Source organism: Pseudophryne corroboree (assembly GCF_028390025.1).
Source record: "Pseudophryne corroboree isolate aPseCor3 chromosome 7 unlocalized genomic scaffold, aPseCor3.hap2 SUPER_7_unloc_7, whole genome shotgun sequence".
Taxonomy (NCBI): Eukaryota; Metazoa; Chordata; class Amphibia; order Anura; family Myobatrachidae; genus Pseudophryne; species Pseudophryne corroboree.
Window position 1 is genome coordinate 175,293 of NW_026967616.1, and position 16,300 is coordinate 191,592.

At 34.4% G+C, this 16,300-nt stretch overlaps 3 non-coding genes across 3 annotated transcripts; all 3 read left to right on the top strand.

Moving 5' to 3' along the window:
- The first annotated feature begins 926 nt into the window (after window positions 1–926).
- On the top strand, window positions 927–1,000 carry TRNAS-ACU (transfer RNA serine (anticodon ACU)). Its single transcript has one exon. It is a non-coding gene; the product is annotated as a tRNA-Ser (tRNA).
- Window positions 1,001–6,760: 5,760 nt separating this feature from the next.
- On the top strand, window positions 6,761–6,834 carry TRNAS-ACU (transfer RNA serine (anticodon ACU)). The gene has a single exon. It is a non-coding gene; the product is annotated as a tRNA-Ser (tRNA).
- A 2,263-nt stretch (window positions 6,835–9,097) lies between these two features.
- On the top strand, window positions 9,098–9,171 carry TRNAS-ACU (transfer RNA serine (anticodon ACU)). Its single transcript has one exon. It is a non-coding gene; the product is annotated as a tRNA-Ser (tRNA).
- Window positions 9,172–16,300: the final 7,129 nt, after the last annotated feature.

The window sequence follows — 16,300 nt, forward strand, 5'->3', positions numbered from 1 at the left end:
AGAAAAAGAAATATGCTGGCAAAAAAAATCCAATTGAGTGATTAAACAGCTCTTCATTTTCCAGCTTTATTTTTATGCTAACAAATTTGTTCTCTGAAAAGTGTCCACAAAGCCAAGTCTCTGATTAACACCTTTGTAGGGATGGTTTTTCACCTATTACTAAATTAAACTTGCTTCATTGGAAAGGCAGCAAGATGCATCCTCATTTCAATTTCTACTGAAATAATACAGGTTGACACCAGGAAACATTAACGCCACTGCATCCTTGCTGCTTTCTCATGTGGAAGTCTGTTTAATGTGAAAACAAGGTGATATCTAATTAGCACACAGGTAAGGAATTAGGAAAATCTTTATTTAAGGGTGAAGATGTTTCTCACAAAATCGTTGCCCCAATGCATCATTGAAATTCAAGCTGGAAAGATGATTTTAATATATCACTTGTACATTTTGTATTGCTCTTCTGGTGACAATGTAGTTTGTTTTTGTCAATTACCCTTTTAATAATAGGGTAAAGAAAATTAAGTGGATTTTTTAAAGAAAACTATACTGTCAATATACTATTCAAACAAATTAAAATGGTAAAAGTTATTGTACTTCAAGTAAAAATAAAAGAGCAAAAATATCAATCCCAGTTTTGATTACTTAAATTAACAAAAAAAATGCATATAGCAAAGGATAGTTTCAATCTGCCTACCTCTGGGTTATGGGCCCAGCATGCTTCCATTGCAGTACTCTGCTGCACATGTAAGTGCAAGAGATCCTGAAGCACTCACTCATCATGGGAAAGTACCAATGTGTTTCTTCGTTGGTTGATGGAAGAAACATTTTACAAAAACTCTCCAGATTATTGACTTTTTAAAGTTTTTCTAGGAAACGTTCTAGATGTATGCTTATTAGCCTTTGTCAGAATGTACTTTTTGCGAAGTGTCTCTGTGGCACAATCGGTTAGTGTGTCTGGCTACTAACCAAAAGGTTGGTGGTTCAATCCCACCCAGGGATGTAATTGACCTTGTTATCAGATTTTGGTGATCTTTAAGTAGACAAGTCAAAATTTCAAACACCCTGTTATGGTGTAGGGTACCTAGCCTTTTCTGATGTAATCAGAGTTAGATTTGATTCAGTGATTTAATAAAAACAGCTAGGAAGCACAATTTAGCAGTGGGTTGCAGAGAAAAAGAAATATGCTGGCAAAAAAAATCCAATTGAGTGATTAAACAGCTCTTCATTTTCTGGCTTTATTTTTATGCTAACAAATTTGTTCTCTGAAAAGTGTCCACAAAGCCAAGTCTCTGATTAACACCTTTGTAGGGATGGTTTTTCACCTATTACTAAATTAAACTTGCTTCATTGGAAAGGCAGCAAGATGCATCCTCATTTCAATGTCTACTGAAATAATACAGGTTGACACCAGGAAACATTAACGCCACTGCATCCTTGCTGCTTTCTCATGTAGAAGTCTGTTTAATGTGAAAACAAGGTGATATCTAATTAGCACACAGGTAAGGAATTAAGAAAATCTTTATTTAAGGGTGAAGATGTTTCTCACAAAATCGTTGCCCCAATGCATCATTGAAATTCAAGCTGGAAAGATGATTTTAATATATCACTTGTACATTTTGTATTGCTCTTCTGGTGACAATGTAGTTTGTTTTTGTCAATTACCCTTTTAATAATAGGGTAAAGAAAATTAAGTGGATTTTTTAAAGAAAACTATACTGTCAATATACTATTAAAACAAATTAAAATGGTAAAAGTTATTGTACTTTAAGTAAAAATAAAAGAGCAAAAATATCAATCCCAGTTTTGATTACTTAAATTAACAAAAAAAATGCATATAGCAAAGGATAGTTTCAATCTGCCTACCTCTGGGTTATGGGCCCTGTATGCTTCCATTGCAGTACTCTGCTGCACATGTAAGTGCAAGAGATCCTGAAGCACTCACTCATCATGGGAAAGTACCAATGTGTTTCTTCATTGGTTGATGGAAGAAACATCTTACAAAAACTCTCCAGATTATTGACTTTTTAAAGTTTTTCTAGGAAACGTTCTAGATGTATGCTTATTAGACTTTGTCAGTATGTACTTTTTTCAAAGTGTCTCTGTGGCGCAATTCGGTTAGTGTGTCCAGCTACTAACCAAAAGGTTGGGGGTTCAATCCCACCCAGGGACGTAATTGACCTTGTTATCAGATTTTTGGTGATCTTTAAGTAGACAAGTCAAAATTTCAAATCCCCCTGTTCTGGTGAGGGGTACCTGGCCTTCTCTGATGTAATCAGAGTTAGATTTGATTCAGTGATTTTATAAAAACAGCTAGGAAGCACAATTTAGCAGTGGGTTGCAGAGAAAAAGAAATATGCTGGCAAAAAAAATCCAATTGAGTGATTAAACAGCTCTTCATTTTCTGGCTTTATTTTTATGCTAACAAATTTGTTCTCTGAAAAGGTGTCCACAAAGCCAAGTCTCTGATTAACACCTTTGTAGGGATGGTTTTTCACCTATTACTAAATTAAACTTGCTTCATTGGAAAGGCAGCAAGATGCATCCTCATTTCAATGTCTACTGAAATAATACAGGTTGACACCAGGAAACATTAACGCCACTGCATCCTTGCTGCTTTCTCATGTAGAAGTCTGTTTAATGTGAAAACAAGGTGATATCTAATTAGCACACAGTTTAGGAATTAAGAAAATCTTTATTTAAGGGTGAAGATGTTTCTCACAAAATTGTTGCCGCAATGCATCATTGAAATTCAAGCTGGAAAGATGATTTTAATATATCACTTGTACATTTTGTATTGCTCTTCTGGTGACAATGTAGTTTGTTTTTGTCAATTACCCTTTTAATAATAGGGTAAAGAAAATTAAGTGGATTTTTTTAAGGAAAACTATACTGTCAATATACTATTAAAACAAATTAAAATGGTAAAAGTTATTGTACTTTAAGTAAAAATAAAAGAGCAAAAATATCAATCCCAGTTTTGATTACTTAAATTAACAAAAAAAAATGCATATAGCAAAGGATAGTTTCAATCTGCCTACCTCTGGGTTATGGGCCCAGCATGCTTCCATTGCAGTACTCTGCTGCACATGTAAGTGCAAGAGATCCTGAAGCACTCACTCATCATGGGAAAGTACCAATGTGTTTCTTCGTTGGTTGATGGAAGAAACATCTTACAAAAACTCTCCAGATTATTGACTTTTTAAAGTTTTTCTAGGAAAAACTTTAGACTTTGTCAGTACGTACTTTTTGCAAAGTGTCTCTGTGGCGCAATCGGTTAGTGTGTCTGGCTACTAACCAAAAGGTTGATGGTTCAATCACACCCAGGGATGTAATTGACCTTGTTATCAGATTTTGGTGATCTTTAAGTAGACAAGTCAAAATTTCAAACCCCCTGTTATGGTGTAGGGTACCTGGCCTTCTCTGATGTAATCAGAGTTAGATTTGATTCATTGATTTTATAAAAACAGCTAGGAAGCACAATTTAGCAGTGGGTTGCAGAGAAAAAGAAATATGCTGGCAAAAAAAAAATCCAATTGAGTGATGAAACAGCTCTTCATTTTCTGGCTTTATTTTTATGCTAACAAATTTGTTCTCTGAAAAGTGTCCACAAAGCCAAGTCTCTGATTAACACCTTTGTAGGGATGGTTTTTCACCTATTACTAAATTAAACTTGCTTCATTGGAAAGGCAGCAAGATGCATCCTCATTTCAATGTCTACTGAAATAATACAGGTTGACACCAGGAAACATTAACGCCACTGCATCCTTGCTGCTTTCTCATGTGGAAGTCTGTTTAATGTGAAAACAAGGTGATATCTAATTAGCACACAGGTAAGGAATTAAGAAAATCTTTATTTAAGGGTGAAGATGTTTCTCACAAAATCGTTGCCCCAATGCATCATTGAAATTCAAGCTGGAAAGATGATTTTAATATATCACTTGTACATTTTGTATTGCTCTTCTGGTGACAATGTAGTTTGTTTTTGTCAATTACCATTTTAATAATAGGGTAAAGAAAATTAAGTGGATTTTAAAAGAAAACAATACTTTCAATATACTATTAAAACAAATTAAAATTGTAAAAGTTATTGTACTTTAATGAAAAATAAAAGAGCAAAAATATCAATCCCAGTTTTGGATTACTTTAACAAAAAAAATGCATATAGCAGAGGATAGTTTTAATCTGCCTACCTCTGGGTTATGGGCCCAGCATGCTTCCATTGCAGTACTCTGCTGCACTTGTAAGTGCAAGAGATCCTGAAGCACTCACTCATCATGGGAAAGTACCAATGTGTTTCTTCATTGGTGGATGGAAGAAACATCTTACAAAAACTCTCCAGATTATTGATTTTTTAAAGTTTTTCTAGGAAACGTTTTAGATGAATGCTTATTAGACTTTGTCAGTATGTACTTTTGCAAAGTGTCTCTGTGGCGTAATCAGTTAGTGTGTACGGCTATAAACCAAAAGGTTGGAGGCTCAATCCCACCCAGGGACGTAATTGACCTTGTTATCAGATTTTGGTGATCTTTAAGTAGACAAGTCAAAATTTCAAACCCCCTGTTACGGTGTAGGGTACCTGGCCTTCTCTGATGTAATCAGAGTTAGATTTGATTCATTGATTTTATAAAAACAGCTAGGAAGCACAATTTAGCAGTGGGTTGCAGAGAAAAAGAAATATGCTGGCAAAAAAAATCCAATTGAGTGATGAAACTGCTCTTCATTTTCTGGCTTTATTTTTATGCTAACAAATTTGTTCTCTGAAAAGTGTCCACAAAGCCAAGTCTCTGATTAACACCTTTGTAGGGATGGTTTTTCACCTATTACTAATTAAACTTGCTTCATTGGAAAGGCAGCAAGATGCATCCTCATTTCAATGTCTACTGAAATAATACAGGTTGACACCAGGAAACATTAACGCCACTGCATCCTTGCTGCTTTCTCATGTAGAAGTCTGTTTAATGTGAAAACAAGGTGATATCTAATTAGCACACAGGTAAGGAATTAAGAAAATCTTTATTTAAGGGTGAAGATGTTTCTCACAAAATCGTTGCCCCAATGCATCATTGAAATTCAAGCTGGAAAGATGATTTTAATATATCACTTGTACATTTTGTATTGCTCTTCTGGTGACAATGTAGTTTGTTTTTGTCAATTACCCTTTTAATAATAGGGTAAAGAAATTAAGTGGATTTTTTAAAGAAAACTATACTGTCAATATACTATTAAAACAAATTAAAATGGTAAAAGTTATTGTACTTTAAGTAAAAATAAAAGAGCAAAAATATCAATCCCAGTTTTGATTACTTAAATTAACAAAAAAAATGCATATAGCAAAGGATAGTTTCAATCTGCCTACCTCTGGGTTATGGGCCCTGTATGCTTCCATTGCAGTACTCTGCTGCACATGTAAGTGCAAGAGATCCTGAAGCACTCACTCATCATGGGAAAGTACCAATGTGTTTCTTCATTGGTTGATGGAAGAAACATTTTACAAAAACTCTCCAGATTATTGACTTTTTAAAGTTTTTCTAGGAAACGTTCTAGATGTATGCTTATTAGACTTTGTCAGTATGTACTTTTTTCAAAGTGTCTCTGTGGCGCAATCGGTTAGTGTGTTCAGCTACTAACCAAAAGGTTGGTGGTTCAATCCCAACCAGGGACGTAATTGACATTGTTATCAGATTTTGGTGATCTTTAAGTAGACAAGTCAAAATTTCAAATCCCCTGTTATGGTGTAGGGTACCTGGCCTTCTCTGATGTAATCAGAGTTAGATTTGATTCAGTGATTTTATAAAAACAGCTAGGAAGCACAATTTAGCAGTGGGTTGCAGAGAAAAAGAAATATGCTGGCAAAAAAAATCCAATTGAGTGATTAAACAGCTCTTCATTTTCTGGCTTTATTTTTATGCTAACAAATTTGTTCTCTGAAAAGTGTCCACAAAGCCAAGTCTCTGATTAACACCTTTGTAGGGATGGTTTTTCACCTATTACTAAATTAAACTTGCTTCATTGGAAAGGCAGCAAGATGCATCCTCATTTCAATGTCTACTGAAATAAGACAGGTTGACACCAGGAAACATTAACGCCACTGCATCCTTGCTGCTTTCTCATGTAGAAGTCTGTTTAATGTGAAAACAAGGTGATATCTAATTAGCACACAGTTTAGGAATTAAGAAAATCTTTATTTAAGGGTGAAGATGTTTCTCACAAAATTGTTGCCCCAATGCATCATTGAAATTCAAGCTGGAAAGATGATTTTAATATATCACTTGTACATTTTGTATTGCTCTTCTGGTGACAATGTAGTTTGTTTTTGTCAATTACCCTTTTAATAATAGGGTAAAGAAAATTAAGTGGATTTTTTTAAGGAAAACTATACTGTCAATATACTATTAAAACAAATTAAAATGGTAAAAGTTATTGTACTTTAAGTAAAAATAAAAGAGCAAAAATATCAATCCCAGTTTTGATTACTTAAATTAACAAAAAAAAAATGCATATAGCAAAGGATAGTTTCAATCTGCCTACCTCTGGGTTATGGGCCCAGCATGCTTCCATTGCAGTACTCTGCTGCACATGTAAGTGCAAGAGATCCTGAAGCACTCACTCATCATGGGAAAGTACCAATGTGTTTCTTCGTTGGTTGATGGAAGAAACATCTTACAAAAACTCTCCAGATTATTGACTTTTTAAAGTTTTTCTAGGAAACGTTCCAGATGTATGCTTATTAGCCTTTGTCAGTATGTACTTTTTACAAAGTGTCTCTGTGGCGCAATCGGTTAGTGTGTCTGGCTACTAACCGAAAGGTTGGTGGTTCAATCCCACCCAGGGACGTAATTGACCTTGTTATCAGATTTTGGTGATCTTTAAGTAGACAAGTCAAAATTTCAAACCCCCCGTTATGGTGTAGGGTACCTGGCCTTCTCTGATGTAATCAGAGTTAGATTTGATTCAGTGATTTTATAAAAACAGATAGGAAGCACAATTTAGCAGTTGGTTGCAGAGAAAAAGAAATATGCTGGCAAAAAAAATCCAATTGAGTGATTAAACAGCTCTTCATTTTCTGGCTTTATTTTTATGCTAACAAATTTGTTCTCTGAAAAGTGTCCACAAAGCCAAGTCTCTGATTAACACCTTTGTAGGGATGGTTTTTCACCTATTACTAAATTAAACTTGCTTCATTGGAAAGGCAGCAAGATGCATCCTCATTTCAATTTCTACTGAAATAATACAGGTTGAAACCAGGAAACATTAACGCCACTGCATCCTTGCTGCTTTCTCATGTGGAAGTCTGTTTAATGTGAAAACAAGGTGATATCTAATTAGCACACAGGTAAGGAATTAAGAAAATCTTTATTTAAGGATGAAGATGTTTCTCACAAAATCGTTGCCCCAATGCATCATTGAAATTCAAGCTGGAAAGATGATTTTAATATATCACTTGTACATTTTGTATTGCTCTTCTGGTGACAATGTAGTTTGTTTTTGTCAATTACCCTTTTAATAATAGGGTAAAGAAAATTAAGTGGATTTTTTAAAGAAAACTATACTGTCAATATACTATTAAAACAAATTAAAATGGTAAAAGTTATTGTACTTTAAGTAAAAATAAAAGAGCAAAAATATCAATCCCAGTTTTGATTACTTAAATTAACAAAAAAAATGCATATAGCAAAGGATAGTTTCAATCTGCCTACCTCTGGGTTATGGGCCCTGTATGCTTCCATTGCAGTACTCTGCTGCACATGTAAGTGCAAGAGATCCTGAAGCACTCACTCATCATGGGAAAGTACCAATGTGTTTCTTCATTGGTTGATGGAAGAAACATTTTACAAAAACTCTCCAGATTATTGACTTTTTAAAGTTTTTCTAGGAAACGTTCTAGATGTATGCTTATTAGACTTTGTCAGTATGTACTTTTTTCAAAGTGTCTCTGTGGCGCAATCGGTTAGTGTGTCCAGCTACTAACCAAAAGGTTGGTGGTTCAATCCCAACCAGGGACGTAATTGACATTGTTATCAGATTTTGGTGATCTTTAAGTAGACAAGTCAAAATTTCAAATCCCCTGTTATGGTGTAGGGTACCTGGCCTTCTCTGATGTAATCAGAGTTAGATTTGATTCAGTGATTTTATAAAAACAGCTAGGAAGCACAATTTAGCAGTGGGTTGCAGAGAAAAAGAAATATGCTGGCAAAAAAAATCCAATTGAGTGATTAAACAGCTCTTCATTTTCTGGCTTTATTTTTATGCTAACAAATTTGTTCTCTGAAAAGTGTCCACAAAGCCAAGTCTCTGATTAACACCTTTGTAGGGATGGTTTTTCACCTATTACTAAATTAAACTTGCTTCATTGGAAAGGCAGCAAGATGCATCCTCATTTCAATGTCTACTGAAATAAGACAGGTTGACACCAGGAAACATTAACGCCACTGCATCCTTGCTGCTTTCTCATGTAGAAGTCTGTTTAATGTGAAAACAAGGTGATATCTAATTAGCACACAGTTTAGGAATTAAGAAAATATTTAAGGGTAAAGATGTTTCTCACAAAATTGTTGCCCCAATGCATCATTGAAATTCAAGCTGGAAAGATGATTTTAATATATCACTTGTACATTTTGTATTGCTCTTCTGGTGACAATGTAGTTTGTTTTTGTCAATTACCCTTTTAATAATAGGGTAAAGAAAATTAAGTGGATTTTTTTAAGGAAAACTATACTGTCAATATACTATTAAAACAAATTAAAATGGTAAAAGTTATTGTACTTTAAGTAAAAATAAAAGAGCAAAAATATCAATCCCAGTTTTGATTACTTAAATTAACAAAAAAAAAATGCATATAGCAAAGGATAGTTTCAATCTGCCTACCTCTGGGTTATGGGCCCAGCATGCTTCCATTGCAGTACTCTGCTGCACATGTAAGTGCAAGAGATCCTGAAGCACTCACTCATCATGGGAAAGTACCAATGTGTTTCTTCGTTGGTTGATGGAAGAAACATCTTACAAAAACTCTCCAGATTATTGACTTTTTAAAGTTTTTCTAGGAAACGTTCCAGATGTATGCTTATTAGCCTTTGTCAGTATGTACTTTTTACAAAGTGTCTCTGTGGCGCAATCGGTTAGTGTGTCTGGCTACTAACCGAAAGGTTGGTGGTTCAATCCCACCCAGGGACGTAATTGACCTTGTTATCAGATTTTGGTGATCTTTAAGTAGACAAGTCAAAATTTCAAACCCCCCGTTATGGTGTAGGGTACCTGGCCTTCTCTGATGTAATCAGAGTTAGATTTGATTCAGTGATTTTATAAAAACAGATAGGAAGCACAATTTAGCAGTTGGTTGCAGAGAAAAAGAAATATGCTGGCAAAAAAAATCCAATTGAGTGATTAAACAGCTCTTCATTTTCTGGCTTTATTTTTATGCTAACAAATTTGTTCTCTGAAAAGTGTCCACAAAGCCAAGTCTCTGATTAACACCTTTGTAGGGATGGTTTTTCACCTATTACTAAATTAAACTTGCTTCATTGGAAAGGCAGCAAGATGCATCCTCATTTCAATTTCTACTGAAATAATACAGGTTGACACCAGGAAACATTAACGCCACTGCATCCTTGCTGCTCTCTCATGTGGAAGTCTGTTTAATGTGAAAACAAGGTGATATCTAATTAGCACACAGGTAAGGAATTAAGAAAATCTTTATTTAAGGATGAAGATGTTTCTCACAAAATCGTTGCCCCAATGCATCATTGAAATTCAAGCTGGAAAGATGATTTTAATATATCACTTGTACATTTTGTATTGCTCTTCTGGTGACAATGTAGTTTGTTTTTGTCAATTACCCTTTTAATAATAGGGTAAAGAAAATTAAGTGGATTTTTTAAAGAAAACTATACTGTCAATATACTATTCAAACAAATTAAAATGGTAAAAGTTATTGTACTTCAAGTAAAAATAAAAGAGCAAAAATATCAATCCCAGTTTTGATTACTTAAATTAACAAAAAAAATGCATATAGCAAAGGATAGTTTCAATCTGCCTACCTCTGGGTTATGGGCCCAGCATGCTTCCATTGCAGTACTCTGCTGCACATGTAAGTGCAAGAGATCCTGAAGCACTCACTCATCATGGGAAAGTACCAATGTGTTTCTTCGTTGGTTGATGGAAGAAACATTTTACAAAAACTCTCCAGATTATTGACTTTTTAAAGTTTTTCTAGGAAACGTTCTAGATGTATGCTTATTAGCCTTTGTCAGAATGCATTTTTAGCGAAGTGTCTCTGTGGCGCAATCGGTTAGTGTGTCCGGCTACTAACCAAAAGGTTGGTGGTTCAATCCCACCCAGGGACGTAATTGACCTTGTTATTAGATTTTGGTGATCTTTAAGTAGACATATCAAAATTTCAAACCCCCTGTTATGGTGTAGGGTACTTGGCCTTTTCTGATGTAATCAGAGTTAGATTTGATTCAGTGATTTAATAAAAACAGCTAGGAAGCACAATTTAGCAGTGGGTTGCAGAGAAAAAGAAATATGCTGGAAAAAAAAATCCAATTGAGTGATTAAACAGCTCTTCATTTTCTGGCTTTATTTTTATGCTAACAAATTTGTTCTCTGAAAAGTGTCCACAAAGCCAAGTCTCTGATTAACACCTTTGTAGGGATGGTTTTTCACCTATTACTAAATTAAACTTGCTTCATTGGAAAGGCAGCAAGATGCATCCTCATTTCAATGTCTACTGAAATAATACAGGTTGACACCAGGAAACATTAACGCCACTGCATCCTTGCTGCTTTCTCATGTAGAAGTCTGTTTAATGTGAAAACAAGGTGATATCTAATTAGCACACAGGTAAGGAATTAAGAAAATCTTTATTTAAGGGTGAAGATGTTTCTCACAAAATCGTTGCCCCAATGCATCATTGAAATTCAAGCTGGAAAGATGATTTTAATATATCACTTGTACATTTTGTATTGCTCTTCTGGTGACAATGTAGTTTGTTTTTGTCAATTACCCTTTTAATAATAGGGTAAAGAAAATTAAGTGGATTTTTTAAAGAAAACTATACTGTCAATATACTATTAAAACAAATTAAAATGGTAAAAGTTATTGTACTTTAAGTAAAAATAAAAGAGCAAAAATATCAATCCCAGTTTTGATTACTTAAATTAACAAAAAAAATGCATATAGCAAAGGATAGTTTCAATCTGCCTACCTCTGGGTTATGGGCCCTGTATGCTTCCATTGCAGTACTCTGCTGCACATGTAAGTGCAAGAGATCCTGAAGCACTCACTCATCATGGGAAAGTACCAATGTGTTTCTTCATTGGTTGATGGAAGAAACATCTTACAAAAACTCTCCAGATTATTGACTTTTTAAAGTTTTTCTAGGAAACGTTCTAGATGTATGCTTATTAGACTTTGTCAGTATGTACTTTTTGCAAAGTGTCTCTGTGGCGCAATCGGTTAGTGTGTCCGGCTACTAACCAAAAGGTTGGTGGTTCAATCCCAACCAGGGACGTAATTGACATTGTTATCAGATTTTGGTGATCTTTAAGTAGACAAGTCAAAATTTCAAACCCCCTGTTATGGTGTAGGGTACCTGGCCTTCTCTGATGTAATCAGAGTTAGATTTGATTCAGTGATTTTATAAAAACAGCTAGGAAGCACAATTTAGCAGTGGGTTGCAGAGAAAAAGAAATATGCTGGCAAAAAAAATCCAATTGAGTGATTAAACAGCTCTTCATTTTCTGGCTTTATTTTTATGCTAACAAATTTGTTCTTTGAAAAGTGTCCACAAAGCCAAGTCTCTGATTAACACCTTTGTAGGGATGGTTTTTCACCTATTACTAAATTAAACTTGCTTCATTGGAAAGGCAGCAAGATGCATCCTCATTTCAATGTCTACTGAAATAATACAGGTTGACACCAGGAAACATTAACGCCACTGCATCCTTGCTGCTTTCTCATGTAGAAGTCTGTTTAATGTGAAAACAAGGTGATATCTAATTAGCACACAGGTTAGGAATTAAGAAAATCTTTATTTAAGGGTGAAGATGTTTCTCACAAAATTGTTGCCCCAATGCATCATTGAAATTCAAGCTGGAAAGATGATTTTAATATATCACTTGTACATTTTGTATTGCTCTTCTGGTGACAATGTAGTTTGTTTTTGTCAATTACCCTTTTAATAATAGGGTAAAGAAAATTAAGTGGATTTTTTAAAGAAAACTATACTGTCAATATACTATTAAAACAAATTAAAATGGTAAAAGTTATTGTACTTTAAGTAAAAATAAAAGAGCAAAAATATCAATCCCAGTTTTGATTACTTAAATTAACAAAAAAAATGCATATAGCAAAGGATAGTTTCAATCTGCCTACCTCTGGGTTATGGGCCCAGCATGCTTCCATTGCAGTACTCTGCTGCACATGTAAGTGCAAGAGATCCTGAAGCACTCACTCATCATGGGAAAGTACCAATGTGTTTCTTCGTTGGTTGATGGAAGAAACATCTTACAAAAACTCTCCAGATTATTGACTTTTTAAAGTTTTTCTAGGAAACGTTCTAGATGTATGCTTATTAGCCTTTGTCAGTATGTACTTTTTGCAAAGTGTCTCTGTGGCGCAATCGGTTAGTGTGTCTGGCTACTAACCAAAAGGTTGATGGTTCAATCCCACCCAGGGATGTAATTGACCTTGTTATCAGATTTTGGTGATCTTTAAGTAGACAAGTCAAAATTTCAAACCCCCTGTTATGGTGTAGGGTACCTGGCCTTCTCTGATGTAATCAGAGTTAGATTTGATTCAGTGATTTTATAAAAACAGCTAGGAAGCACAATTTAGCAGTGGGTTGCAGAGAAAAAGAAATATGCTGGCAAAAAAAATCCAATTGAGTGATTAAACAGCTCTTCATTTTCTGGCTTTATTTTTATGCTAACAAATTTGTTCTTTGAAAAGTGTCCACAAAGCCAAGTCTCTGATTAACACCTTTGTAGGGATGGTTTTTCACCTATTACTAAATTAAACTTGCTTCATTGGAAAGGCAGCAAGATGCATCCTCATTTCAATGTCTACTGAAATAATACAGGTTGACACCAGGAAACATTAACGCCACTGCATCCTTGCTGCTTTCTCATGTAGAAGTCTGTTTAATGTGAAAACAAGGTGATATCTAATTAGCACACAGGTTAGGAATTAAGAAAATCTTTATTTAAGGGTGAAGATGTTTCTCACAAAATTGTTGCCCCAATGCATCATTGAAATTCAAGCTGGAAAGATGATTTTAATATATCACTTGTACATTTTGTATTGCTCTTCTGGTGACAATGTAGTTTGTTTTTGTCAATTACCCTTTTAATAATAGGGTAAAGAAAATTAAGTGGATTTTTTAAAGAAAACTATACTGTCAATATACTATTAAAACAAATTAAAATGGTAAAAGTTATTGTACTTTAAGTAAAAATAAAAGAGCAAAAATATCAATCCCAGTTTTGATTACTTAAATTAACAAAAAAAATGCATATAGCAAAGGATAGTTTCAATCTGCCTACCTCTGGGTTATGGGCCCAGCATGCTTCCATTGCAGTACTCTGCTGCACATGTAAGTGCAAGAGATCCTGAAGCACTCACTCATCATGGGAAAGTACCAATGTGTTTCTTCGTTGGTTGATGGAAGAAACATCTTACAAAAACTCTCCAGATTATTGACTTTTTAAAGTTTTTCTAGGAAACGTTCTAGATGTATGCTTATTAGCCTTTGTCAGTATGTACTTTTTGCAAAGTGTCTCTGTGGCGCAATCGGTTAGTGTGTCTGGCTACTAACCAAAAGGTTGATGGTTCAATCCCACCCAGGGATGTAATTGACCTTGTTATCAGATTTTGGTGATCTTTAAGTAGACAAGTCAAAATTTCCAACCCCCTGTTATGGTGTAGGGTACCTGGCCTTCTCTGATGTAATCAGAGTTAGATTTGATTCATTGATTTTATAAAAACAGCTAGGAAGCACAATTTAGCAGTGGGTTGCAGAGAAAAAGAAATATGCTGGCAAAAAAAATCCAATTGAGTGATGAAACAGCTCTTCATTTTCTGGCTTTATTTTTATGCTAACAAATTTGTTCTCTGAAAAGTGTCCACAAAGCCAAGTCTCTGATTAACACCTTTGTAGGGATGGTTTTTCACCTATTACTAAATTAAACTTGCTTCATTGGAAAGGCAGCAAGATGCATCCTCATTTCAATGTCTACTGAAATAATACAGGTTGACACCAGGAAACATTAACGCCACTGCATCCTTGCTGCTTTCTCATGTAGAAGTCTGTTTAATGTGAAAACAAGGTGATATCTAATTAGCACACAGGTAAGGAATTAAGAAAATCTTTATTTAAGGGTGAAGATGTTTCTCACAAAATCGTTGCCCCAATGCATCATTGAAATTCAAGCTGGAAAGATGATTTTAATATATCACTTGTACATTTTGTATTGCTCTTCTGGTGACAATGTAGTTTGTTTTTGTCAATTACCCTTTTAATAATAGGGTAAAGAAAATTAAGTGGATTTTTTTAAGGAAAACTATACTGTCAGTATACTATTAAAACAAATTAAAATGGTAAAAGTTATTGTACTTTAAGTAAAAATAAAAGAGCAAAAATATCAATCCCAGTTTTGATTACTTAAATTAACAAAAAAAAATGCATATAGCAAAGGATAGTTTCAATCTGCCTACCTCTGGGTTATGGGACCAGCATGCTTCCATTGCAGTACTCTGCTGCACATGTAAGTGCAAGAGATCCTGAAGCACTCACTCATCATGGGAAAGTACCAATGTGTTTCTTCGTTGGTTGATGGAAGAAACATCTTACAAAAACTCTCCAGATTATTGACTTTTTAAAGTTTTTCTAGGAAACGTTCCAGATGTATGCTTATTAGCCTTTGTCAGTATGTACTTTTTACAAAGTGTCTCTGTGGCGCAATCGGTTAGTGTGTCTGGCTACTAACCGAAAGGTTGGTGGATCAATCCCACCCAGGGACGTAATTGACCTTGTTATCAGATTTTGGTGATCTTTAAGTAGACAAGTCAAAATTTCAAACCCCCCGTTATGGTGTAGGGTACCTGGCCTTCTCTGATGTAATCAGAGTTAGATTTGATTCAGTGATTTTATAAAAACAGATAGGAAGCACAATTTAGCAGTGGGTTGCAGAGAAAAAGAAATATGCAGGCAAAAAAAATCCAATTGAGTGATTAAACAGCTCTTCATTTTCTGGCTTTATTTTTATGCTAACAAATTTGTTCTCTGAAAAGTGTCCACAAAGCCAAGTCTCTGATTAACACCTTTGTAGGGATGGTTTTTCACCTATTACTAAATTAAACTTGCTTCATTGGAAAGGCAGCAAGATGCATCCTCATTTCAATTTCTACTGAAATAATACAGGTTGACACCAGGAAACATTAACGCCACTGCATCCTTGCTGCTTTCTCATGTGGAAGTCTGTTTAATGTGAAAACAAGGTGATATCTAATTAGCACACAGGTAATGAATTAAGAAAATCTTTATTTAAGGGTGAAGATGTTTCTCACAAAATCGTTGCCCCAATGCATCATTGAAATTCAAGCTGGAAAGATGATTTTAATATATCACTTGTACATTTTGTATTGCTCTTCTGGTGACAATGTAGTTTGTTTTTGTCAATTACCCTTTTAATAATAGGGTAAAGAAAATTAAGTGGATTTTTTAAAGAAAACTATACTGTCAATATACTATTCAAACAAATTAAAATGGTAAAAGTTATTGTACTTTAAGTAAAAATAAAAGAGCAAAAATATCAATCCCAGTTTTGATTACTTAAATTAACAAAAAAAATGCATATAGCAAAGGATAGTTTCAATCTGCCTACCTCTGGGTTATGGGCCCTGTATGCTTCCATTGCAGTACTCTGCTGCACATGTAAGTGCAAGAGATCCTGAAGCACTCACTCATCATGGGAAAGTACCAATGTGTTTCTTCATTGGTTGATGGAAGAAACATCTTACAAAAACTCTCCAGATTATTAATCGTTGCCCCAATGCATCATTGAAATTCAAGCTGGAAAGATGATTTTAATATATCACTTGTACATTTTGTATTGCTCTTCTGGTGACAATGTAGTTTGTTTTTGTCAATTACCATTTTAATAATAGGGTAAAGAAAATTAAGTGGATTTTTAAAAGAAAACAATACTTTCAATATACTATTAAAACAAATTAAAATGGTAAAAATTATTGTACTTTAATGAAAAATAAAAGAGCAAAAATATCAATCCCAGTTTTGGATTAC